The sequence below is a fragment of the Anolis sagrei genome, chromosome 6 (genome assembly GCF_037176765.1).
Source record: "Anolis sagrei isolate rAnoSag1 chromosome 6, rAnoSag1.mat, whole genome shotgun sequence".
Lineage (NCBI taxonomy): Eukaryota > Metazoa > Chordata > Lepidosauria > Squamata > Dactyloidae > Anolis > Anolis sagrei.
In genome coordinates this window covers 45,134,048-45,159,216 of record NC_090026.1, presented here as the reverse complement: position 1 = coordinate 45,159,216, position 25,169 = coordinate 45,134,048, and the positions used below count along the sequence as shown (strand labels likewise).

At 39.6% G+C, this 25,169-nt stretch overlaps 1 protein-coding gene across 5 annotated transcripts in view; it reads left to right on the top strand.

Annotated features, from left to right (window-relative positions):
* Positions 1-25,169, top strand: part of ZNF385C (zinc finger protein 385C) — a 202,130-nt gene that overhangs the window by 122,181 nt on the left and 54,780 nt on the right. The gene's annotated exons all lie outside the window — the stretch shown is intronic.

Genomic DNA, 25,169 nt, shown 5'->3' with positions numbered 1-25,169 from the left:
TTCCACCCAATCTCGTCTTTTCAGGTTTTGATTACAAGTAGCGTTCAAAGTGGTGGGGAATGGTGGAAATGGGCTTTGTTTGACTAGCAGAGATTGTCGCCCTGGCGAGGAAATCAAAACGAAGGCAGGCAACGCCATTTATTTATTTGTTTATTTATTTATTTGATGGAGTCCTTCGCCATCATTCAAGACTGCGGCATCTTCTGTGCCCGCCCCCCCCCCTTTTCTGCAGCTGGGCAGTTGTACCTTGGTGATGATGATTGCAATTATTTATTGATTATTTGCCCTGAGATGGAATGCAGGTTTGCAGCAGTTTGTGTATGTGTGTATGTGTTGTCTTTGTACGCATGCGCATAGTGAAAATCCAGAAGGAAATCAAGCACGCAAAGGCATGTATGAGATCTTGATCTCAGTTTTAGATTTTGTTGCATTCTGCAGCCAAATTGGACTGACTGATAAAACACCTTTTAGGAAACAGAGGTGTGTGCCCCTCTGTTTCCCTATATTGTTGCTGGTGGAGATATTTGGTTGAGTTTTTATCACCTTGAGTATTCACTGGTGTGAATGGTGTCTTTTTAGGGTATGGAATTTCAGACCATTGCCTTGCTTGCTATTGTTGTGATGGTTTGCTAGTCTTCTTGGGAGACAATTGCCTTTTGGGGCAGCATGCGTTGTATGTTAGGAAAATCAAAATGGTCTATTTTTCTGCCACAGTTCTCTCATTGAATCTTCTCCTTTTCTGCCATTAGTACTGCCCTTTGCCCAATACTGTCCAGTGGTGTGTTTTTGTAAATCAAAGGAAGTCAAATATCATTTTCATGCAGCCTACATTTCACTGGCAGCAGCATCGTATCTTCGCTGTCTCACATGGGTCGCTTTAATTTTTTGAATAATCTAAATTGTAATCTGTGCCGCTCATCATTGTCTCACACAAAACAGCTTTTCCTCAAATTTCTGGAACGTGTAGCCATTAGCAGAGATAATATATATTTGTCAGTTGCATTTGGTATGGCTTTCTCTTTTGTCCTTTTGCTGTAACACAAGCGTGACACGACAAAAAACCCAAATATCTTAAATCTTTCCATTAAGATAAAAAAGAAAATAAAAATAAACACTGTGAAGATAGGTCAAAATAAAATTTAAAACCACTGTTTAAATGACAAGGACTTGTATTAGATTCTTTGGGAGGGGAAAATATTTGTGTGAAGGTCACAAAGAATGTCTCTTGTCTGCAAAAGATACATTTTGTGTTGAGGGTCGGTGTTCATTTTAAGGAAATCTCATGCTGGGATTATATATATAAAAACGGAAACACGGTGCTACTTTGTTTTTGTTTTTTTAAAAAAACTGGGAAATTGTTTTGGGATCCTTCCCTTCCGTCTAATGAACGCAGTCTATGAATAATACATTTTTTCACACATAGATCTGCTGTATTCAAATACAAAATGAGGGCATTATCCCTAAAACAATAATTCTGCCTCCCACCATGAAAATTTCTATCAGTTTTCAATTTTATACCATTGCAAAGACTGAGTTGTTGAAAGATTTTCACACATAGAACTCTCTTTTTTGTTATTTATGTTCCTTTGATATCTTTGCTTTGGATATCAATACAATATTTTGAAATGTTCAGCAGAAATTTTATGTAACTGTAATGTAGAAATTTAGGGACTGGATGAAATTCAATTTTTTTTTGTTACTAGGAGGACGATGCTTTTACACACATACATCCCAATAGCTGTACATATGAGAAGAGGAAGCTTATTATATATGGACCACAACTTGTCCTCCAAGGATGTATCTAATGTTATATATTTAGTAATCTCTTTTGTGGATCAAACCCTTGTATTCATAACATGGCCTCAAACACTAGTAGGCTGAAATATGTTAGTACAGTAGTGACTAAGAAAATGAACATAGGCTGGCACATATTGCTGAGAAATATCCTGATGCCCTTGTGTCATAGATCTCCAATTAGAATCATGCTCCTTAATGCAAATAGCTTCTCTCAAAAGCTATGGAAACAGCAGCATAAAGCCACCAACAAAACTATACACCATGTGTTCTGTGACATTGTTCAATGGATTAAAATAAAATGTGTAATAAATAGAGGAAAAGAACAGTTGTGAGGAGGGCGAGGCGGGTGGGTTGAGTCCTTAATCAGGTTGAGATACCCAAGCACCAGTATCTGTGATAAATCCCACTGGGTATAATAGCAAGGTTGTGATCTAGAGATATGGATCGAGAAAGGGGGAGAGAGATAAAGTCACTAGATAAAATGCATTTCTTAAAATAATTTATATTTTTTTAAAAGAAAGAATTTCGCTTCTCAGCAGGATAATGAGGAAAGTGTATAGTTCAGTATCTACAAATAAAATATTCATATTAGACACAGTCAAGTGGGTCTGTAAATACTAAAGGAAAATGTTTCCTTGTATATAGCCAGATAAATGTCTACCAATACCAAATTAACTGGGTTATATTGCAGAAATGTGAAAGATCCAAGCAAACAAAATTTTCAAGAATCAAGCTGCCTTCTTGGTGTGTGAGTTATGGGAGTTTTTGGGGTCACCTCTATCAGCTCTGGCTTTACGTGAGCAAAAGGCTTTAATGGAAGGAAGGGTGGCTGTTGTTTGGAGGTCACTTGGAAAAGGCTTGGGATAGGGAGCTACAATGGGTGACAGGAATCAGAGCCAAAACCATGTTGGAGATTGGACAGATTGCTTTTTTTTCAATTACAGATTCTTCCCATATTCCTCCATCTCTATGGTCTGACATAGTCCAAATAAGTAATGTTTTCAAGTTCTGGATGTAGCTTGTGCAACTGGGATCTTCATAAATTCTGCATGTCTATCACAGCTTTATTCTGGGCCATTCTCAAGGAGCTGAACCCACAGGAGAGAATGTGTGGGGCACAACAGGATTTAGTGGGAGAAGAGGGTAGGAAAGCCGTATATTCAATCCACTTAAAGCTTTTGGATGCACTACAGTTTCCTATTGCAATGTCTCAAGTATTAGGATGCATAAACTTTAACGAGCATCCATTTCTTCTCACGCCTATGTGTTGTACTCATAACATAATTGCCTGTTTTATCAAACATTATCAATATTATTATTATCCATTTCAGAGGTGAAGCTATATTGGTCTGTTGTAAGTGAAACAGAAAGTGTGTGGCATGTAAGGTTTACAGATTCATTACAGAATGCCCTTTCATGCACTATTAAATTCTTTTTTTTTAAACCCTCCCCGTATTAATAATTTGGGTGATAAAACTGTATTTTTAGCTGGAAATGAATATATATATACACACACATATACATACACACACACACACACATTTATATATTTATATATGCATCACACGCACATACATACACACACACATGCATATATATACAAACGAAATGGGAAGCCTTCAGGTTTTATGTTTCTGTAATGTTTTTAAATGGAAGATCTGAGAGAAGGACTCAGATTTTATGATTCTGTGATTAATAAGAATATTGGAATTTTCTGCAGGTGAATCCCAACTGGTTGTTACGCAAGCTTGCTCAGAAGTAAATCTCACAGAATTCATTTTGAATTTTTCTCAAGTAACTGCATGCACAGAATTGCCAGCTAACTGTCATTGTTTGAGTTCAATTAGACTTATTCGTAGATAAGTGTGCATATGATTATAGCCCAAATCTCTTCCATTCATTGTCATACGATTTGATTAAAGTCGCTACAGAACTTTTTCTTTGTCTACATATTTTGATGGTAATGTAAAAGCAGTCTTGATTCCTGCTTGTCTTCTTACAAGTTTAATCACAAAACTAATCCATTTCTTCCAAGATGATCAACACTGCTCTCTTTTGTTCCTTTGGGGGCACTTTTTAGGATTATATTAGATTTATTATATAATCTAGCTCTTCAGTTCTGTCAGAATTTTTAGCTTGATGTTTATCTTAATCAGTAAGCTTTCGCTGCAGTGTTTCTTATCAAAATGCACATTGATTGTGCCTTCCTGATTCTGATAATGCTTTTGAAAAATCATTCAAATCTGCATTGCAGAATGAAGAGCTCTCTGCGTAGTCAGAAGCCTACACATTGCTAGCCATGGTTTGTTTCTAAACTAAATTCACCATTGTTTTGAGACAGTTATAACCTAGTTTTCTCCGCATAGTATGAATAATACTATGCCTGATGAAAGTGTTCAGGGAAACTCAAAATCTTACTTCTTCCTACTTGCAACCTAAACTGACCTAGTAAAAGAGATCACTTAATTTAGTTTGTATCTTCTTTCTTCAGATCAGGACCAAAGCTATAATACACAGCCTGCTAAATATAAAAGCTGTGTCAAAAAGGAGGGCTTCCTGGTCCATTTAATCTAGCAGCAAATTAAGTAATGCCGGTGGTTTATACTTTTTTGAGTGTGCTGAATAAACGTATGTATGCTAAGCAGGGTCAGTTCTTGGGTGGGATGTGCTATAGGTCATACCAGGTGCTATAGGCTAAAGGAAATCGCAAAACTATCTCTGAGTATTCCTTGTTTAAGAAAACCCAATGCAATCCATGAAGCCACCAATACTTGACAGGTTACTTGAAGGGTAAATGCACATACACCTATGAAGCAGCTCAATAGCTCAATTAAAAGAAATAATCATATAATAATAATAAGAAGAAGAAGAAGAAGAAGAAGAAGAAGAAGAAGAAGAAGAAAAAGAAAAATCTGGAGTATATTCTAAGTACACACCGAGCCCAAAGCTTGCCTGGATGGTGTGCAAATCTTTGTGGTGGATGTAAAGAATGAAATGGATTGGAAAGCAAGAGCCTCTTAACCGAAATGTTAAGCAATGTCTTTAGTTCTGATGGTGGAGAATTCAAATGCAAGAAACAGAAGCCTTACGTTTGGGGTGATACTGCAAGGTGAATTCATCCTTGAATTGAGTTTGTCTTTCTCTCTTTTCCTGGACTGAGAAAGCTTGCAGCACCAGTACTTTGTCGCATGCAGAGCTTGGAAAAGTTACTTTTTCAGACTGGATCTCTGAGAATCCATCAATCAGCATTGATCCAGCGAATTGTGTACTCATAAAGATATGTAATGGCTAACTTTACCATGATATGGGAAATCTTGGAAGGCAGAGTTTTATTTCCTCTTGTTCTCAGCAGGAAAACTAGTGGGAAGTAGCCAAAGATTCCGATCTATATGATTGAGATTTTCAGATGGAATACAAAATGTTCTATCCATACTATTTCATTGCTGAATTGGAAACCATCATGCAATACTTGAGTAGCCTCCATTTCCAGAGGAGCAAAAACACTACAGTCTCTACAGTCAGCTCTCTGTAGCCATGGATTCTGGACCTATGGGTTCAACCATTCATTGCTTGAAATATTCCAAAATAATTTCCCAAAATCAAACCTTGGTTTTGTTATTTTACATTTACTTATTTATTTATTTATGTCATTTTTATCCCACCCATTTCAGCCTGAAGGCGACTCAGGGAGGGAAGGACAACTTTTTGAAGGACAACATTTTTTTCCTATGCCATTATTTATAATAGGACTTCAGCATCCATTGATTTAGATGTCTATGGTGCATTCTGGAACCAACCCCAGAGAATACCAAAGACCATTGTAAATGATATTATTTAAATTGTTTTCTCCATAGGGAATAGTTCAAAACAGCCTTCCAGATTTTCACCTTACAGTCACTAGAGAAACATATGTGATTTTCCTTTAGCAAAAACAAAAACCCAACCCTGTGAATTCCACTTTGCTAGCAATAAACCACCTTGTCTAAAGAAATAATAGCACAATAGGCAATAATTCAAGAAATAATAGCACAATAGGCAATAATTTCTGCTGTCCAAACCAGAGGAATAGCATGTCGTGTGTTTTTAATTATAATCAACAGAACATTTTAAAACCTTGGCTTTTTTGGTCTAAATCTCTCATACCACACTACCCAGGCATGGATGAGTAATTCTGAAATTTGCAATCCAAAGAGTAGCTTTTCCAGATCTTCCCCTATAAGGTTTCTGAAGAAAACTTAATGTTGAGGGAACAACTGGTCATAGAATCGTAGAGTTGGAAGAGACCTCATGGGCCATCCAGTCCAAGCCCCTGCCAAGAAGCAGGAAAATTGCATTCAAAGCACCCCTAACAGATGGCCATCCAGCCTCTGTTTAAAAGCTTCCATAGAAGGAGCCTCCACCACACTCTGGGGCAGAGAGTTGCACTGCTGAACAGCTCTCACAGTCAGGAAATTCTTCCTAATGTTCAGATGGAATCTCCTTTCTTGTAGGTCCATTTATGTGTGATCCATAGATGTCTCGTGTTTATAAGGGCTGCATTCCAACAACATTTTGGAGGTCTATATATTCCGCACCCCTCTTCTGTGCCAGTATTGTTGACATTGTCTATGGACAGTGGGAGCAACCCATTAAAATTATAGGTTGAATTCTATTATTTTTGATCAGAAAAGATTATTTCATTGAACTACAACGTCCATGTTTTAAAGTGATGCTGGGAAAGCAGAGCAGGGAAAACATTTGGTGTTTTCTATTCATAAACAAGCTGCATTGTAATTTGCATATATTCTTAAAAGTAGTGCGTGCAAAGGTGTTAAAAAACAGAGCTGGGAGAAGTTTGGGATTTCGTTTCCTGTTCAATACAGAGTTTTAAAAACTTAATTCCAAAACAGAAGCTTTTATTTGGATAACATAATCTGATCTTGGATGCATCAGCCCTGTAGAATTGATGTAGTTTGACACCACTTTAACTGCCATGGGTTAATACTATTGAATCATCGTAGTTTTAGTTTGGTCATGCACCAGTATTCTTTGATACAGAAGGCTAAAAAAACTTGTAAACTACAACTTGTAAACTACAACCTCATACCTCTGAGGATGCTTGCCATAGATGCAGGTGAAACGTCAGGAGAAATGCCTCTAGAACATGGCTCTATAGCCCGAAAAAACCCACAAGAACCTAGTGATTCCAGCCATGAAAGCCTTCGACAACTACAACTCCCATTGTACTATTGCATGAAGCCATGGCAGTTAAAGTGGTGTCAAACTACATTCATTCTACAGTGTAAATACATTCTGTATCTTGTTGCATAATCAATCATGTTTTATCACATTGCTAGGGCTCATTGTTGTGACATAACTAAGGGTTGTCCCAACTTAGAAATCTCAAGGCCTGAAAGGCTCCTCGTCATACAACGCTAAGTGGTAAATTGCTGCAGTTTCCTTTCTGACCTGGAGCATTTAGCTTAATTTTACATAAAACTAAACAAAATCTAATGCAAATATGTGAACAATTGGGATTTGATGTATGTTATGTTTTTTATTCTTTTATCTATTTATTTATCATGTCAGGAGAGAACCAAACAGTTGTATTACATTAAAAACAAACAAACAAACAAAACACAAAGTTTGCAAACTTGGTGGTTGATTAAATGTCCTTTGACCAGTAGCTGGCCACTTGGAGTGCCTCTGGTATTGCCGCAAGAAGGTCCTCCATTGTGCATGTGGCAGGGCTCAAGTTGCATTGCAGTAGGTCAGGGGTCCCCAAACTAACGCCCGCGGGCCGGATGCGGCCCCCCGAGGGCATTTATCTGGCCCGCGGGGTGTGGAGAAGGTTGAGAGCAATCCCAGCAACTACAACTCCCAAATGATAAAATCAATTTTTTGAGTGAAGAACATACATGGGATTGTTAGGTGTCTTGTGTCCAAAATTGGTGTCAATTCATCCAGTGGTTTTTGAGTTCTGTTATCCCACAAACGAACATTACATTTTTATTTATATAGAAGTGTGGGTTTGGGGGGGGGGGGTTGTGGGTTTTTTGCACTACAGATAAGATATGTGTGGTGTGCATAGGAATTCATTCATGTTTTTTTCAAATTATAATCCGGCCCTCCAACAGTTTGAGAGACTGTGACCCGGCCCTCTGTTCAAAAAGTTTGGGGACCCCTGCAGTAGGTGGTCAGTAGTTTGCTCTTCTCCACACTCGCATGTCGTGGATTCCACTTTGTAGCCCCATTTCTTAAGGTTGGCTCTGCATCTTGTGGTGCCAGAGCACAGTCTGTTCAATATCTTCCAAGTCACCCAGTTTTCTGTGTGCCCAGGAGGGAGTCTCTCATTTGGTATCAGCCACTGATTGAGGTTCTGGGTTTTAGCCTGCCACTTTTGGACTCTTACTTGCTGAGGTGTTCCAGCTAGTGTCTCTATTTCTTGATTTAAGTCATTGGTGTGCTGGTTGATACCCAAACAGGGGGTGGGCCGGAGATGTCACTGCCTTGGTCCTTTCACTATTGGTTTTTATTTTATTTTATTCTTTTAGACTACCAGCAATGCGGCATAGATTCCTTGCCTAATTTGCTACTAGTATGTTGCCATGTACATGCCTTCTTTTTCTATGTTGCATCTCTTTAAACTGTATCAAATATAAAAGGTTATAATTTACAGATTAAATCCTTCCTGGCAGAGGCGCTATGTCTTCCTGCTGCTGGCCCTGAGAGGAAAGGGCTGTCTCTATCATTTTCTCATGATGGCAGTCTCTTCCTCTTTGCCTTCGTATCCTTACAAAAACAAATTGGTGAAAACAGAGACCGATATGGCTGCAGGGGTTCCTAGACAGGGAGTTAGAATTGGGCAAATGATTTCCTTCTCAGTATTTTTTTTTTTAGCTCCTGAGCTCCTCTTCCCCCAGGCTAGGATTAAGTTTGCTGTGCTCTTCTGATGAGTCCTATGTTATATACCTGTCACAGAGAGGCATTCTTCAGCACAGATAATTCAGTCCTTTTGTCCGCTGTTTCCTGCAAATGCTGAAGGTCTTAGCAATGTTTTGAATCCATCAGGAAGCCAAAATCTCATTTAAATCCCAGAACACCACCCTAGACGTGCTTCAAGAATTTCCAAATTCTATCCACCTTCTTTCTGCTATTTTGGCTGGGGACAGGAAAGCAATCTTTAATTATGCTTTCTGTCTAATAAGGACTATTGCATTTGAAGCTTTATGTTTTTAAGTGAGAGAGACATCAGCTCAGTTACTTATACTCCCAGCCACTAATTTTGGAACTGCCTATTTTTAAAAAAAGGCATGTGTTAAATTCCTTTTATGCTAGGCTCAGAGGAGTAAACAAATGCCTTTTTTTAAACTGCTGGATCCAGAAGAAATAAACTAAGCATTTTCATGCCCCACTCATAGGATCACAGTACCTACATACCCGTGGGATGTAGTTTGGTATTATTAAACCAACCTCCCACTTGGTGGCCTTCAAATGTGTTGAAAACTATATCCCACATCACCCACAGCCACTGTGGATTGCAAGAAGGCACCAGCAGAGAGATATTGAATTGATCTAAATCTGTGTAGCCATACATTTAAATTATTATTTCTGATTTTCCAGCACCCTATAGAGTTCAGAGCCCATGTGAATTCCTCTTGTTTCCAGGGTGTGTATGTATTAATATGCCTTTCCAGGGACCCATTCTCACTGCATAATTATAGAACTGCTTTAGCTATTATGAAATCCTTGAATTTGTGGGGTTTTGTTGGTAACTGCCATTAAATTGACTTCAATTTCAATGAGAGACCTCCAACACACCATTTTCTATAGATATGGAAGCTAGTTTTCAAAATGCTTACATTCCTGCAAGGCTAGAAATTTATGGACTGAATGAAAGTTTCATGATGGGAGTGGAAAGAATTGTTATATGGGGAGTCAATGCCTTTATTTTGGCCCTCTGTCCACAGCTACCTACCCTTCAATTGATGACGTCCCACCTTTTTCTGGCCCCATCCCATGCCCTACACAAACGTTGACTTTACTGATTTTTTTTCTTAATGGGTACCTCATGTTTGGTTATCAGCTTTAATATTTCAATAGTGTCATTGATGCTACATTATTGACCTTTTTGTTGTTATTCTTGCATTTGTCATTAGCTATTTGGGACAACTCTGTTTGAAGGAGGGAAGCAAGTTAAAATCAAAATAGACACATACATGAACTACAATACCAGTGCTGAAAATTGATGCACTGATTTTCTTGAGCTCTACTGGGACAGAGGCCTTGCTTTACATTCAAAATGCCTGGGTTCAATCTATCACTGGGAAGACCTGTATCCAAAACCTTAAAAAAATATCTGCCAGTCTGTGTCAGTATTATTGGATTAGATGAACCACTTCCTGTGTTCCTGTGATCACTTTTTATTGTCTTCTTGCTGTGTCTGCTTGAGAAAAAAAGTCACCCTGGTCTGTCTGGAATGTGTGGCGGGGAGGAACGCATTCCTGTCAAAAGCATTATTTGTTTCACAACAGCATCTTTTCCATACTGGCTTGACAGAACATGGCCAGCAGTTGCTCTCGCCAGTATGGATCACTGAGCTTTCCACAGCTAGCCCTCTGCTTGGGACCACGTGATGCAAGCTGAAAACATCTTCTGTCTTTCTGGAGCAGACATCACCAAAGGCTCCAAAAATCCATTCCTTGGGACTCAAGGTGCGTGGCGGAGATGGCCTGAGAAATTGCAGGGACGGTGTGTGTGAATGGCTCTGACATCCTGTTACTCAAATGTGGAGCAGCATGAAGACTTCTTCCAACTTGCCCTTGATTTAGAATATGTGAGAGGCACATGCCCCCTCTACAGTTCCTTTATTGGCTCAGCTATGTCCGTTTTCATCAAAATCTCTGGTGACAAATTGCAGAGAGCTGGAGGTTGGGTTGGAGAGAGAGGAAGAAGGTTATGAGTTGGGTTTTTTTTTATTTTCGCTGCTCAAGGCCTTTAAATGTAGAATGTTGTTGTTATTATTCCCATGCCTGCATTTCAGAAACCTTTTGAAACATGCAATTACAGTGAAAGTGGTGTTGGTACAAAATTGGGAAAGGCATTCATCTTCCCATCAATCTGTGTCTTCATAGCAGATGATAGATACATCCTGTGCACATTTTTAAAGCTTCAAGAGAAGTATTAATGTGAAGCGCAGGAATGTAACTTCATGCATCTGCTCCCACCCCCCTCCCCATAATGATATTTCCCCTTAGCACATGAATTTCTAGCATTGCAGACAGTATAACACTGAAAATCATTCATAGCTAGTACACTTACTCTATAAATTCATGTATAAATTTAACCAAAAATCAATTTTAAAAACTGTTTGAGTTATGCCCAGATCCATATGACTATAGTATCCTAACTAGAAGTACAGTAGTCCCAAAAGGAACCATTCCCTTCTTTGAGGAGAGTAGTGAAAGATAGGGGCTTAGCCCATCCCAGCAGAACTTAAAAGAAGCACTAATCCCTTCTTCCTTCTTGGAGATAGTGATGCTTCTGGCCTTATTGAATGCCTACCTGGGGAAATGACTCACCTTTTCCACAGAATGACCCTCGACTTATCCACAGGTCATATCAAAATCCATAATGTTGACCCCAAAACCTTCTCTAGACTTATACATGAGTATATTCAGAATATTTGCTATCTTCACATTCCTTTGGTAACGTTGCCCATTACTTTCCTTTGCATGCCTAAACTGTACTTCTAATTTTTCTGTTTCATGTAGGGAGGGTTACAGGCCTCTGGTTCTTGCCTCTTTGCTAACTACCTAGTATGGATGATAAACCCTCTTGATACGACTAGAGTGACCATTGAAAAGCTACCTGTACTATTTTAAGAGTTGCATATCTGGCTCAGATCAATATACATCTTCTCCTAAGAACCAAAAAGCCAGGGCATAATGGTGGAGATTCCTATTCTTGGTGTTTGTCCCCAGTCATAATGACTCTCAGGCAATTAATTTAACATGCTGAACCCATCCACAGCTTAGCTTTGGTAGGATGACTCCTGCTCGGTTACAATCTATTATATTCATTTGGCTTGAAAGTAACTTTCCAAACACTAGATATGCAGGTTCCAATATGGATACAAGCTACTGATAAACCTTTTCTTTATCAGCTGTCTCTATCTCTGTATGTGTTGAAGGATATGGAGCAGATCCCATGTGACTGTATCACTTAGCTCATAGCAATGTATTTCACAAGTTAATCATGCATTGGTAAATATATTGTGAGATAACCTAAACACCCTAAAGGCACCTGATCCTATTTGATCTTGGAAGCTGAGTAGAGTCAGCCCTGGTTAATACTTGAATGGGAGACCACCAATGAATATCAGGTGCTGTAGGCAATATTTCACAGGAAAGAACTTGCAAAACCTCATGCGAGTATTTCTTGCCAAAGAAAACTCTGTCAAATCCATAGGATCGCCATAAATCAACAGGCACAAATGTGTTATGCAAAATGTGTTAGCAAAGCTGCATCAGCAATTGGAATGAAAGAGGAAAGACAGTTTATTATAATAAAAATGTGTCCTGCAGAATTCACATGTTGTTTAGCAAGTCATCCTGGCCACCCCCTCCCCAAAGCACCATCAAACTACAAGTCACATCAGTGCAGCATAAAAGCAACAGATCTCTTGCTTTCTGGCACCCTCATAGCACTAAAACATAGCCCTGAGGCAGGGTTCATCACCTTTTGCTTCTACGGTTTATTCTGTGTCCTGTTGAAGTTCATCTGCTTTAATTATATTCAACTTCTTTTCCTTCCTGCATCTGGTTTTGGGTTTCAGTTTTCTTACCTCCAGATTTGATTGCTGCCTTTGTCCATTTTGCTTTGCCTCTCCCAGCTCTTACTTTTTGTTTACTTCTAATCCCCAGCTTTCTCTGTCCTGCTCCTTTTCGCTGACCTCCAGGAAACTGCCTTTATATGTATATATCCTTCTTAATGCCCAGATAGATGCAGGCTCTTCTCTTTTGATTCCAGGAATGATTAGTTTGGGTGCCTTTGTGCAGTAGTTGTAGAGGTGTTACCACCCAGGATCTCCTAGGTTATATTTGTCCAGTAATTAAACCTCTCAATGCCCCCCCCCCCTTAATTTAAGGGGTAAATAACTCAGAAATGTATGTTGGCTGAGCGCTACTAGGTCTTTGAGGAAAGAAGCCAGAAAAAATGGTTGCTCCTTCCCCCAACTCTGAAGTGACACATTTTTGAAACCTCACGGGTAGAAAAGAAACAGTGTATAATGTATTGTCGAAGGCTTTCATGGCCGGAATCACTGGGTTGTTGTAGGTTTTTTCGGGCTATATGGCCATGGTCTAGAGGCATTCTCTCCTGACGTTTCGCCTGGATCTATGGCAAGCATCCTCAGAGGTATTGAGGATGCTTGCCATAGATGCAGGCGAAACGTCAGGAGAGAATGCCTCTAGACCATGGCCATATAGCCCGAAAAAACCTACAACAACCCAAACAGTGTATATGTGAATGTGTGTGTGCATTGCATGTCCAATTCTACCTTTAAGCACAATGAGGCAGCTACCTCAGATTTTGTGTGTGTTAAAAAGGTGACAAATTGTTAGCTATGTAATGACTCAGTGTGTTATTTCACTGGTCCTTGTGAGGTATTTATGCAATTTCCTGTGTCCTGTGGCAAAATAAATTATGCTGCTTGCTTAGTGTGGTGGAAGCCTTTGCTACATAGCTTCAGGCAGCAGAATATCTTAGACTACTTCTAGTGTGCCCAATCCCTTCTTCCTCAACCGCCATTTCTCATTTATCCCTCCTTCATGAGCAACTTTCCATGTTTGCAAATAGAGGTCAGGCTGTCATTGACTGTATTTTCTTGTCTACGGCGATATGAACTCTAAAATTATATAGATCTTTTTTAGAAGTACTGATACATCAGAGCAGGCCTGACCTCCATATAATCAGCCAACATATGTTCACAGAGGCCAAGTGCTATCTGCGTAATAGAATATTATATGCATACTTACAAATCCCCTTTTCTCTAGTCCCAAAGCTGGTTTGAATGTGCAAAGTGATGATGCATTAAGTGTCATTCCATCTATATCTTGGTTTGTTCTGTGATGCAGGATTTGTGCCTCCGTGGCACACGTTTCAAGGAGAGGACAGATGACCATCTTGTTTTCAGAGGTTTTGTTTTGTTTTGCTTTCTCCCATTTGTCAGGGTGTTAGTAGAATGCAAATGCTTATTTGGAAAACTGAACTAATATAAAACAGCTCGACAGTTGCTTGGTCTGCAATGGCATTTCCAGCTTGGAGGGGGGCTTTAGTCAGTTCTCTCTTGGTACATCACTGCCCCCAGGACAAACAGACTAACATGGAAGTGACTACAAGCAGCCCTGCTCAAGTCAACATGGATGATAACCCACATTTGAATTTTTCTGGACACTGTAACATGCTCCTGCCCCAACTGTCCTGATTTGGCAAGGATAGTGCTGATGATTCTGTCATACTATTTCTTAGTGGCACTAAAACAGTAGTTCTCAATCTTCCTAATCCCGCGACCTCTTAATACAGTTCCTCATGATGTGGTGAACCCCATCCATAAAATTATTTTCATTGCTACTTCATAACTATAATTTTGTTACTGTTATGAATTGCAATGTAAACATCTGATATGCAGGGTATTTTCATTCACTGGTCCAAATTTGGCACAAATACCTGATACATGCAAATTTCAATATGGGTGGGGGAAAGCTTGATTTTGTCATTTGGGAGTTGTAGTTGCTGAGATTTATAGTTCACCTACAATCAAAGAGCATTCCGTACTCCACCAATGATGGAATTGAACCAACCTTGGCACACAGAACGCCCATGACCAACAGAAAATACTGAAAAGGTATTGACCTTGAGTTTTGAAGTTGTAGTTCACCTATAGCCAGTGAGCACTGTGGACTCAAACAATGATGGATCTGGACCAAACTTGGCACAAATACTCAATATGCCCAAATGGTAACACTGGTGGAATTTGAGTAAAATAGATTTTGACATTTGGGAGTTGTAGTTGCTGGGATTTATAGTTCACATACAATCAAAGAGCCTTCTGAACCCCGCCAACAAAAGAATTGAGCCAAACTTCCCACACAGAACCCCCATGACCAACAGAAAATACTGTTTTCTCATGGTCTTTGGCAACCCCTATGACACCCCCCACGACCCCCCCCCCAGGGGTCCCGACCCCCAGATTTTGAAACACTGCTCTAAAATGTCCCAGTTCTTCTCTCCTCTGCCCATTTTCTCCTTTGTTTTCAGTCTATTTCCATTGGTGAAAGTTGGGCTAGAAGTGCACAAATAGCTTGCATTCAATTAACTCAGAAGAAGAGGGAGAGAAGTCTTGCCCATCACAGTATGCTCAAACTGATGCCTCATCTCCCAGTTTGTGCATTCATCATGAATACATTTCGTCATCTTGATCACACTTTGATGCTTCTTGGACACACGTGACCCAGCTTTCATTTGTGAAACGATGGAGAATATTTTGTAATACCTTTCTAATATCCTAAAAGGCACAGGATCTTGAAAATTAAGAATGGTCGGCCTTAGCTAGTGCTTGGATGGGAGAACACCAATGAATACCTGGTGCTGTAGGCTATATTTCAGAGGATGGCAAAACCATGGAAGTGGGTTAGAATATATTGCCCACGTCTGTTGCAAGAACTATTCTGTGGACCGTAATTCTGAATACATACATATACATATACATATACATATAAAACTGATCATTTTCCTTTCCCCAGAGACTTAGCACTGGAGATGTTTATTCCCACTGCTTCATGTGCTAAAGGCTTTTCTCTAAATCTTTTTCTACAATGTCAGCATGCTTTATAGAAGCATGATAATGCCCAGTGCCCTGAAATGGATGGCAGTCTTTTACATATGAGCCTTGGCAGTTTTGATCATAGTGAAGCTTTTACTACTGTGCTTGAAAACGATGTCCACCTTAATGTCCCTCTGCTGGGTGAACCACAAAATTGGAACTTTATACTGTACCATCATCTTGAAATGTCTTGCCCTCTGCATCTCTCCCCAAATGCCTTGCTCTTCACTAGTCACCACTATAGCCACCCGAGAGAGTAAAAAGAAATTCAAGCTCATAGTGAAAAATATGACTGCTTCTAATCATTGTCTGATTATCGGTGGAGTGAAGATTAAGAAGTGCCACTGCTGTGGCTTTATCTGCAAATCTGCTCCATGCCCCGCTCTTCAAAAATCCAGTTATTTATCTCCCATAAAGAAAATCATGGACAAGGAAGGTAGCACTGAGCTTGAAATCATGCTTGCTGATCTTTGCCAGCCTAAATATGCTGGGGAAAGATCTTCTGATAGAAAAGAAGGAATATATAGTAGAAGGGTGGGTGTGTTCAGCAGAGATTTCCTTGCCTATTCCCTGCTTACTCAATTGCATACATTCTATCTATGCTACACAGATAGAAAAGGACTTTAAGATTGTCCGGGGAGGCCCTGCTCTTGATCCCGCCTGCATCACAAAAAAATTGGTGGGGACGAGAGACGAGAGGGCCTTCTCAATGGTGGCCCCTCGGCTATGGAACGCCCTTTTCAGGGACATTAGATCCCTGAAAAGAGATTACAAAATAGAGATTATCTCACATTATTCATTCACGCTCTACACATTTTGGGGAATATAATTCTGAATCTTTAATATTACTGTACAAATCTGTAACATTATATCTATACAGTCTCTTGTAGAGATGAACATGCACATACATTTGATTCCAAATTATTCAGATGTTCTTATGGTAAGAAATCCAATAGAAAGTTCATACTAATCTCATTGAAAGTCCCATTGAACTGTTCAGAAGTGCTTAAAGACACTTCGGTGTTTCAGAGAATATAGAACGTGAGCCTGAGAGGCAAGACCTGGCTGTTCGAGCAAGCATTTGAAAATGCAATGTAAAAGACATAGGAACTTGGAATGACTGGACAACGAGATGGATAATGTTTTTAATTAGGAGATGCAAATGTCTTATGTTTTATTACTTTTCTTTGGTTTTATACTGTGAGTCGCCTGAAGGCTGAGAAGGGCGGTATACAAATATAGCAAATAAATAAATAAATAAATAATGGTCAGTATCCATAGTGAAGGAGCCATGATGGGGAAGATAGGGGAGCAAAGCAGTTAAGCAGATGCTTTATGCAAAAAAAATGAGGGCAGATTTGTACAGGTGTGAAATGTCAGGCCACCTCTGTGGGTGGGTGTTTACCCCCTTAAAGCACATATCAAAATAGCACACCACAGATCTATGCATATGCTCACATGCTCAAATGATGGTTTCAATAAGACCAGGGCCATACATCCTCCGACAACAGATCTCAGTGGACTTGCTATCCGAAGAATTAATGAATGTGTTTCACCACCCAGGTGCAAAATACATGGAGATGGGAGCCATACAAGACTAAACATCTCCCTTATTTTTGCTCCCCTTATAGCTACATCCCAGTTCAGTGCCTATTTGCAGCAGTCTCTCCCCCCCCACACACACACACCAACAACAACAACAACAACAAACCATTTGAATGTCTCATTTCTTCTTCTTTGATCCATTAGGGACTCAGTCCTTTAGGATTCTGTTTTCTAATGCTCATTTTCAAACATTATCAAATGGTACCTTAATTTAATTTCTTGCTTCCGTATCCAGCTGGAAGTACCCTCTCCAAGCCCTGCCAGGTACTTTTTGCAGCACTACTCTCTGAAATAGAGTTCAGATATTCCTACTCTTTCTGACCTCAGCTGTCTAAATTCTGCCCCCAAGAAAAAGCTGTAATGTGTGTTTCATGCAAAACACACCCATTTTGTCTCATTTCTTCTTGGTGCATTATTGATATATGCTTGGTTTCATGCACAGTTTTTGATCTTTAATGTTTTTGGATTATTTACTTTAGTTATGTGCCAGTGTCTGGCAGAGAATCAGATTAAAGCATACATTAAAAGCATAAGAACAAAAAAGAACAACAGTAATGTGAAAAGGGGAATCAATGGAAACATCAAGAAAAATACCAATCATGTACTAGTTCAGCAGAAGGGGTAGGTTAACTAGTCTTGTGGTGCCCACAGAGAAGTGCTACTCTAAGAGGAAAGTGATATTGGAAACAAATTAATCTCATCTTCTCAATGTTTGGATATTAGGCATAATTTCACCCAGCAGCACTCCAGAAGATGGGTCCAACTGCAGTTTGCACAGTAACTAACTTTGAATTCTGCCTCAAAGAAAACAGCGGTGGCCCAGTCACAAAATAGAGATTATCTCACATTATTTATTCATGCTCCTTACAAATTTGGGGTGATATAATTCTGAATCCTCAATATTACTATACAAATCTTGTAGAGATGGGCATGTACATACATTCACTTTAATTTACCTGTCCGAACGCATCTCCCCCTATGAACCATCACGGAAATTAAGATCTTCCAGGGAGGCCCTGCTTTCCATCCTGCCATTGTCATGGTACAATTGGTAGGGATGAGACACAGGGCCTTCTCGGTGATTGCTCCCCTGCTATGGAACTCCCTTGCTGGTGAGATCAAATCGGCCCCCTCCCTCCTGTGCTTTAGAAAGATGGTAAAAACTTGGCTGTGGGACCAAGCTTTCGGGACAGGGCAATAAAGCAATAATAGGAAAGATTACCAGGCCAATTAGATTTGACGCTGATGACTAGGACAGTTTTAAATGGTGTATTGTAATATTGAGATAAATGTTTTTAATGTTTATGTATGCGTATGTGATTTTGTGTCCTGGCATTGAACGTTTGCCATATATATGCTGTGCTCCGCCCTGAGTCCCCTTCGGGGTGAAAAAAACAAGCACATCAAAGCCAATAATACCTTAAACATGGACACAGATAATGTCTGGCAGCACACTCTCCTGTGCTATATGTCACTCTGACAAGTCTTGGGAATCAACAGAGAGTAGTTTCTTTTGAGGTATCATTGCAAGACTTGGGATCAGATGCCAAAGCAAAGGCCAACCTCAATCAAGATTGCCCTCCTTACTGCTAGCTTCTTGGATGGCCAAAGAAGAGCTCCCTAATGAGAAATACTCCTCTTTCCTTAAGTTGCAGAAGTTCAACCTCTGTAAATGTATCTGAGCAGACTAGACACTGCCTTTCCAACAACATCTGACCGAGTAGTTGCATACTCTTATTTCTGTGTACCTCTTCATTTACTCTACTTTTAACCTGTCTTGTGTGTGCATGTGTGCAAGCTGTGCCATATACATATTCTGTGCTGCAGGAAATGATCCTTAATCTAAAATTAGAGAATCAGTGAATCCATTTATTCTGTGATGGCATTAAAATATCTAATTCAAGTCTGTGTTCATTCATTGTTTGGGCATAGTTTACTCACCTTCTGCCCATTTGAGTGTTAAGTTAATTTAGATGCCCCAAATGGAAATAGGTAAAGGTAAAGGTTTTCCCCTGATATTAAGTCCAGTCATGTCCAACTCTGGGTTGTGGTGCTCATCTCCATTTCTAAACCAAAGAGCCGGCATTATCCGTAGACATCTCCAAGGTCATGTTGCTAGCATGACTGCATGGAGTGCCGTTACCTTCCCGCCAGAGCGTTACCTATTGATCTACTCACATTTGCATGTTTTCGAACTGCTAGGTTGGCAGAAGCTGGGGCTGACAGCGGAAACTCATGCCGCTCCCCGGATTCGAACCTGTGCTCTTTCAGTCAGCAAGGTCAGCAGCTCAGTGCTTTAACCCACTGTGCCCCCGGGGGCTCCCATAGAACACTGAGGTTTTCAGTAGACTTCACATCTGATTTCCTATTATCTTTGCTGGCAACTTTTTGAAGTAGGACAGTATTCTTCTCTGTACCTTTGCTAGTTTTCTACTGGTAGGAACAAATCTGAAGATGCAAAGTTTAATTTAAATAGCTTGAAGATATTGTATGTGCCTTCAAGCCATCTGGCGACTTATTTCATATGGTTTACTTAGGCAAGGAATACTCAGAGGTGGTTTATGCCAGCTCCTTCCTTCTGAAACATAGCCTATAAAGGTAGAGGTTGCCCCTTGACATTAAGTCTAGTCATGTCCGACTCTGGGGCATGGTGCTCATCTCCATATCTAAGCTGAAGAGCCGGCGTTGTCCTTAGACACCTCCAAGGTCATGTGGCTGGCATAACTGCATGGAGCGCCGTTACCTTCCCACCGGAGTGGTACCTATTCATCTATTCACATTTGCATGTTTTCGAAGTGCTATGTTGACAGAAGCTGGGGCTAACAACAAGAGCTCGCCCCACTCCCCAGATTCAAACTGGCGATATTTCAGTCAGCAAGTTCAGCAGCTCAGTGGTTTAACCCGCTGCGCCACCAGGTGCTACTAGCCTATAGGACCGAGTATTTATTGTTGGTCTCCCATTCAACTACTACCCAGGTCTGACCTTATTTAAGTTCTAAGATCAGACAGGATCTGATGCTCTCAGGGTATTTAGACCTAGCTGTGTAGATACAGAATAGCAATAGGACTCAAAAGATGTTAGTTTGGGGAAATGAGATCAGTATTAAATATGAAGGCATACCTGCTGAAACATACTTGAAATCAGTCACAAGAACTAAGAAGTACAGATTGTGGAGAGGTATACTATTGTTTTTAGGAGTAGAGCTAGATTTTATATTTAACATACAGGTAGCAAACTAAAGGTTGGTTGTTAAGGATATTATTCAAAGATGCATACACCTGCCAAGCTCAGAAGCTTTCACTGGTTGCATAAACAGAATTGCTAACCATAAAGCGACTCTTCAGGAATGAGACCTTCTTTTTAAATGACAGGCTCATGATCATTAAATGCTAAGCCCTATAATGAGAACTGCATCTCAGATTAGCATAATGGGCATTTCAGTTGGTGAGGCTCCTCTTTAAAACAAATTCTCTCCCTCCTCCCCCACGTTCGGCTGGTCCATGGCACACAGTCGCCAAGCCAAAGCAAAGAGTGCTGCAGGGAAGAAGATTATTATGGAGGAGAAATGCTTTTCATTTTACCAGTGTTTCATGCCTATTAAAATCAAATTAATTTGTTTGCCCAATCTTGAACAGTTGCCAGTCGCTTTGCATACATAAGGGTCTCTGTTTTATGGTAGATAAACATGCTAATTAGATTTCTTTCTCTTGCGTGCACACATACGCATACATACATGCGTGCATGCGCGCGAACACACTTTCTGTCTTGTAAAATTTGCTTTGTAAAGGGTAGAGGAGGATGGAAATGGGGCATAGTGGTTAATATATTTTAACAGACTACGTCGTGCAGCTGTGCTGCCTATCTAAGACAATAATTCTTCAATATATAAATGGCTGCAGTGGTTTGTGTTTATACTGCATCTAGGTATTTTGACCCTCTAAAATTTGGTTGAGAATTGGAGTGGAAGTAGAGGAAATATACAATTGTAGAGATGACCAGGGAAAGGGAAAAGCAAAGAGGTCCTGAAGCATATGCTCAGAAGCTTTAAGATTCCTACTCTCCAAATTTCACGATTTTCTGCAATTGTGTAGTGAGAATGGTTTCTAACAGTGCAGTACTATCATTAATTTTATTCAATAGAGCCTGACCTCTGTTAAGTGGAAATAAAGGTGCAGCCTAAATATCATTTTGTGCTGCCTGTTTGGTGGAGGGGACATGTACCTGAATGTTGGATCTTGCAGGATACTGAGAAATTTGGTTTACGATTGCCAGGTATAATAATTGACACAGAATCTGAACATTTAATGGTTGTGAATAAGACATTTCAGCAGCTACTGCTTGTTACATTTTCTGTAATTTCCTATTTTACACAACTGTTGAAAGAACAGGAGTCCTGCCTCTTTCCTCACCTGGCAACCTATGGTGTTTACCAGTAGAGGGGGAAACAGATGGAAGCATAACATCAGTGACTTTCTGTAATGTGAACATTTAATGGTTGTGAAGAAGACATTTCAGCAACTACTTGTTTGTTTTGGGGACTAAAAACACATTTCTCTGACCCCAACAAATATAATATTGACTGCTAAAAGCCCCACATTTCCCAGGTAAATCTGCCTGAATGGATATATAGAAGTCAATAATCGGGTAACACATGCCTTTCCTCCTAGGCCAGTGTTTCTCAACCTTCCTAATACTGCGACCCCTTAATACAGTTCCTCATGTTGTGGTGGCCCCCAACCATAAAATTATTTTTGTTGCTACTTCATAACTGTAATTTTGCTGCTATTATGAGTCATAATGTAAATATCTGATATCAAGGATATATTTTCATTTGCTGGACCAAATAGGGCACGAATACCTGATACACCCAAATTTGAATACTGGTGGGGTTGGGAGGGAATGATTTTGTCATTTGGGGTTGTAGTTGGTAGGAGGTATAGTTAACCTATAATCTGAACTCCACCAATGATGGATTGAACCAAACTTGGCACACAGAACTCGCATGGCCAACAGAAAATACTGGAAGGGTTTGGTGGGCATTGACCTTGAGTTTAGGAATTGTAGTTCACCTACATCCAGAGAGTACTGTGAACTCAAACAATGATGGATCTAGACCAAACCTCGCACAGATACTCAATACGTGGACACTGTTGGAGTTTGGGGAAAACAGACCTTGACATTTGGAAGTTATAGTTGCTGGGATTTATCATTCACATACAATCAAAGAACATTCTAAACCCCACCAACAATAGAACTTCCCACACAGAACGCCCATGACCAACAGAAAGTGCTATGTTTTCTGATGATCTCTGACACCCCCTCGCAACCCCCTCAGGGGTCCCGATCCCCAGGTTGAGAAACGCTGTCCTAGGCATAGCTAAAGAAGGTCACCCAATGTTCTCTTTCACTCTTTTCATCTGATTGAGATGCTTTCAATAGGAGCAAAACATATTTCCCCAGAATTAGCAAATTCACACTGCATCTGCAATGCCAAAATTCTGACTTCATTCTCCACCAGGTGCAACTGTATTAAATCAAAGATAACTGAGATGCCCATCATACTTTCTGTTCCAAGCAAGAAAGAAGACCTAACAAAATGATGCAACAAGGTCACTTGACCATGTGGCATAGCTTACAAGAGGAAATTAAATCAGAGGTGAAAATAAAGGAAGACTTCATAAAAAGAAGGATATTTTTGGGAGAAAGAGGAAGACCTTGTTGTCTCAAACATTTGAGCTCCACTTTCACTTTATCTAGTTCCTCTACACACACACACATCTATAATCTTGTCCAACTTGCAAAAACAGATAAAATGATGTTCTAGGTCATCCTGCCGCTATCAGAAAAATCTTCTCATCTAGCAAGCTTTTTCCTTCTTCACAATCAAGCAGTTCAGTCCCCCGTCCCACATAAGATCATGTCATTCTATCCAGGTCTCCAAAGACTTCACCATTCTTGTTGAGGCAAATCCTTTTAATTGAGTGTCTAAATTAACAGCTAAAAATACATCCTACAGCTGCTCCATTGGAATATCGCTGACAAGAAATTGCGGTCAGCACGGAGGGGGTGGGAGAGAAAGAGAGGAGGGGAGGGGAAGAATGGGTAGACTAAGGAATTTTGGCCTGCTTGAATAATAACCCAAAAGGCTAATTTTGTTTTGAATTACATCTAGAAGTGGGGGAGAAGATGTTCTAACAGCTAAACCCATAACCCTGTTGTTTCTTTTTTTTTTAATGTGCATATTGAGTATCCCATATCTACCATGCTTGGGACCACAAGTGTTTTGGATTTCAGGTTTTTTGGATTTTGGAATACCTGCATTTGCATTTATGTACATAATGAATAATAATCATCATCATCATCATGAGATATCTCTGTCTTAACACAAAATGTATTTATTTAATATACACATTATATGTATAGCCTGGAAATGTTTTTTATACAATATAATAATTTTGCGCATGAAACAAATCTTGTTTGCATTGAACCACAAGAAAGCAAAGGTCTCTCTATCTGAGCTACACATGTGGACAATTTCAGACTTTGGAGTATTGCAGTTTTGTTCAATTGTCCAATGTTCTCTCCAAATTAAAAGTGTTGTACTTTTACAACCACTTTTGAAGAAAAAGCTTTTGGGAAAAAATTGCATTCATAATCTTTTTGAAAAGAAAAATGATGTCATATTCTTTTGGCAAATGTGAATCTCCATGAACATCTGGAGACCACATTTTGAAAACCACTAGTCAAGAAAAGGCATGACCTTGTTAGAAGTCAACCCTTTTAAAAAAGTGATGTTCACAAGCGTTCATGCAACACACAGGTAACTCAGCTGTTAAACTCAAAAACCATGTCTTTGAACTGCCAGGGACAAAGACATGCCACTGCACAAAATATATATATACGTAGCTAGCAGAGTTTTAAAATGTTTCTTTGAATTTGAAGTTAAAATTGCAGTTGCCCAAAACATATACTCTCCCTTGAAACCTCTTAGTTTAAAATATGCATTCAGAGACACAAAACAATCTTCTTTAAAAAGTAACATATCTTGTTTATTAATAAACATATTGTATTAATTCAGCATATAGGCACATTTCTTATTGATCCAATTACAGGTAGGATATAGTTTCCCACTTGGGATAGCTCCTTGAAAATTTGCACTAATCTCACTCCCAACTATCAGCTCTTTGGTACTGACATAGAACACATGGCCGATAGCCAAAAGGGAGGATAGAATAGTGCAAGGACTCATGGACCAGCCATGAAAATGAATTATCTGAGGTGTGAGAAGGTAGGCTCTGGTATGTGGGGAAAGGCAGGCACCAGAGGTTTTGGGTGATTGATGATATTGTCTAATTTATTTACTGTAGCTAAAGCCCAGTATAGATGGGCAGTAGTGCTAGACTATTGTATTCTGTGCAATAAAGATGTATGTTATCTTCAGCCTCTGTGCAATTTGGCAAATTCTTTCAAGAGAATACTAAACCCATAGCAACACAGTTGGAGCAAAGAACCTTTACAGACAGCTCATTGAAAATTTGCACTAAACTCACCCAAGTGACATGAGAAAAAATTGCACTAAACTCACTCCCACTGATTTTGGTGGTCCACTCCAAAGCAAAAAAAAAGTATTGTTGCATTTTTGGGAAACAAGCATAATGTTAATCTGTGACAAGTGCAAAAAAAAGTACATGTGAACATAAGTACATTCATCATTGCAAAAGATGACTTGATTTTGAATTAATCCTTCAAGTGATTGCAGGGCCTTGCCATGAACTTCTGTAGGTCTTGATCCAACTCCAAGAAGAAATTACATTGTCCGATAGGAGTGAAGTAATGGCACCTCTTATCTGGGAGGAGAACATAAAGGGATGGTGATGTGAAAAGGGTTATGCATGTGAACTC